The sequence below is a fragment of the Neomonachus schauinslandi genome, chromosome 13 (assembly GCF_002201575.2).
Source record: "Neomonachus schauinslandi chromosome 13, ASM220157v2, whole genome shotgun sequence".
In the NCBI taxonomy this organism is placed as follows: Eukaryota; Metazoa; Chordata; class Mammalia; order Carnivora; family Phocidae; genus Neomonachus; species Neomonachus schauinslandi.
This window is the reverse complement of record NC_058415.1, coordinates 22,178,826-22,182,197: the sequence shown is the minus strand read 5'-3', so window position 1 is coordinate 22,182,197 and position 3,372 is coordinate 22,178,826.

Genomic DNA, 3,372 nt, shown 5'->3' with positions numbered 1-3,372 from the left:
TGAAATTCTTTGTGTCTTTTGAGTGTATACCCTAAGGCACAGGGAGAAATTGAGCAAAATAAACCATGTCATCCAAGCTTGGCACAGTGAAAATCTTGACTTAGGGCTACTTATTTGGTTATGAAATAAAATCACAGACAAAAGCATGTGAAAATAGACTTTTCATTTAAAAGTCCCAGAATGCTCTAATTACTAGGCGGTAATTTACTCATTCTGTATAGGTTTGTCCTATATGTTTTTTCCAGTCAGGCAAGTTCAGGGCTCAGTTCCAAACCACACAGTTGGAGGTAGAAGGCAGGAGGCTAGTCTGCTGTTTTAGCATGACCTCAGTAAAAGTTCTATTTTGACCCAATGTTGCATTAGGGATCTCTGTATTTGCTGTCTCCCAATCACACCTCCTGTTCCTGGCACACAGCATGATGCTAGGAGCTAGCTTTTAACAACTTCACCCTATTATAAATAACCAAGGGTATTGTGGGCACAAAAAGCTATGAAGGGTGACTATCTCATCAAGACAGCAGATCAGTGGCTGGGACCATGGCCAAAACACTCACCAAATTCACTAGATGGACAGGGTACATTTGTAAACTTACTGATCAAATCCAGGAAGTAAAGTGACATTTTTCTGCAAAATACGACTTACTCTTTACTGTGATTCTAAATTATAGGAAAAGCAGCCACACCCTGGAGGATTCCAGCAAATTGCACTATTTGTGCACAAAAAGCTGCTTAGAATGAAGGGTTAGCTTTTTCCGTCATAAAAACATTTTATGTGATTGGCAAATCAGAAAGTGGTCAATCAGCAGACAGTTATAGAGATGTTTTTCATCTCTGGTAACAGTGGGATGCTAATGGGAGAGTTAAGACGAAAAGGAAAAGAAACAACAACAACAACATTGATTTGTTGACAGAGGCCTAGCAGCTGTCACAGTAAAACATGGTTCTCTTGCACTTAATCAATGTCAGTCTCCAACCCAATCGTTTTGTAGCCCAGATGAGAAGCAATCAAGAGGAACACCTTCATAAGCATGAAGCTTGCTAGATGGGGTTCAATGAAGTGTGTCTTTAAGCTTAGGCACTCAAAATGTGATGCATGACCCAAACCTAATCAGAAATGTTTAACCCTTTGAAAGGAGGCAGCAATTACTTGCTTGTTTTTTGTTTTTTTTTTTAAAGAAAGAAAATACGTTTCCTACTCCATCTACAATTTTTAAGATATCCTGTGTCTGTTTTGATGCACAGTTCTTTTTCTTGCTGGATAAGGTGAAGCATTGTCATTAATCATGGTTCCCATCTTCAAGTGTAGGGTGCTATTTTAAATGCATCTCATTTCTCAGAAAGACAATACAAGAACAGTGACTAATTTCACTACCGATTTTCTATGGCTTCTTTCTGTGTGAATGTTTACTTTATGAGATGGCACCTTTATTATTATGCCTCTGGCCCAAGGATAATGGCTTAGGGGACTTATGTCCCCTGCAAATCAAGACCAGCTTAAGGACCTCAATCATATTTCCTGCAGAATGAGATTTAATTTCATGTGAGTTTCTTTTTTCTGCTGACCAGTGGGTATGATGCTCTGAGAAACAGGATGCCAGTGACAGGCTCACTCAAATGGAGAGAAATTCCACGCAATGCTCAGTCTCCCAGCTTGGAGGAGATGCTGGCGCTCCTGGGCCACCACACACCTCTTCACACCATTGCTTCGGCAGCGCCCAGAGAAGCCGAGTCATCAGGGATTATATTTCTTTCTAGTTCTCACAGAAGTAGGATTCCTAAGTGGTGGTGGAGGGAGTTGCTTGGGAGTGGGCTATGAACTATCTGGGGAAAGAACAGAAGAACAAAACCTACTTCCTCACTTAATATGAAATACCAGAGCCAGAAAAATGTATTCTCTTCTTTTGCATCATTTTTTCACTGTAGATACATTTGTAAACTTACTGATCAGATCCAGGAAGTAAATGACACTTTTCAGAAATAATCTGTGAGTTAGGAGATACATACATAGAGAGAGACAGAGACAGAGACAGAGACAGAGACAGAGAGACAGAGACTCAAAGCACTGATACCTAGTATGGGATGAGGAAAAAGTATTCAGTAGAGATTAAGAAACAAGACTCCTACACAGTAAATTATTATTTATTTATTTATTTTAAGTAGGCTCCCTGCTCAGTGTAGAGCCCAATGCAGGGCTTGAACTCAGGACCCTCAGATCAAGACCCCAGCCAAGATCAAGAGTCAGAAGTTTCATTGACTGAGCCACCCAGGTGCCCCCTGCATAGTAAATTATTAATCATGGCTTGAGATTGCCAGGAAAAAATTGACAAGAAATTAAAGTGAGCTTTTATCTTTAAGACAATTGTATATCCCTAGGCTTTTTGCTAACAAAGTAATTTTGATTTCACAATTCAGGTATAATCTGTTTAATGGGTTGATTATAATGGTGTGAATCAGGAGGGCTTTTTAAAAAAGATTTGATTTATTGAGAGAGAGGGCGAGCAGCGGGGAGGGGCAGAGGGAGAGGGAGAGAAAGAATCTCAGGCAGAGTCCCCGCTGAGCATGGAGCCTGATGTGGGCCTTGATCTCAAGACCCTGAGATCATGACCTAAGCCAAAATCAAGACTCAGATGCTTAACCAACTGAGCCACCCAGGCGCCCCAAGAATCAGTAATCAAAAAGAATCAAGAATTCTAAAAGATTCAAGATTAGAATCAAGATTTTAAAAAAATCAAGTTTTTTTTTTTTAATATTTTATTTATTTATTCATGAGAGACAGAGAGAGAGAGGCAGAGGGAGAAGCAGGCTCCCAAGGAGCAGAGAGCCCGATGCAGGACTCGATCCCAGGACCCTGGGATCATGACCTGAGCCGAAGGCAGACGCTTAACCATCTGAGCCACCCAGGTGCCCGAAAAAAAATCAAGTTTTATACCAGATTTCCCACTGGTCAGGTATGCCACTGGCGTTGGTTAATGCTTTCGTTAATAAGAATTCAGTTATTTCTCCTGTTAAAAGATAAACTGAGGCACATTAAAAATTTCAAGAATTTACTTGATCAAAAATTGATCAGACTCAGAAGTGGTCAGGGTCACTCCACTGATAGGAGCTGGGGGAAAGACTTTATAGAGAAGATGTGGAAGCCAAGCAGGGATGTGATTTGATTGGCTACAGTTTAGGCAGTTGCCTTGTTTGGGAAGACCTAGTTGGCTGTTTGTGGTTCACTGTCCATAGGTTTTGATTCCTTGACCTTGAGGCATTAGCGGCTCAGGTTTTGCTTTGCTCACGCAGGTTCCTAGGCCATCACAGCCACCTCAGACCAATGGCCTCTTTGTTTAATTAATTTCACGCTCCCAAACTCAAACTGGTACCGTTTTT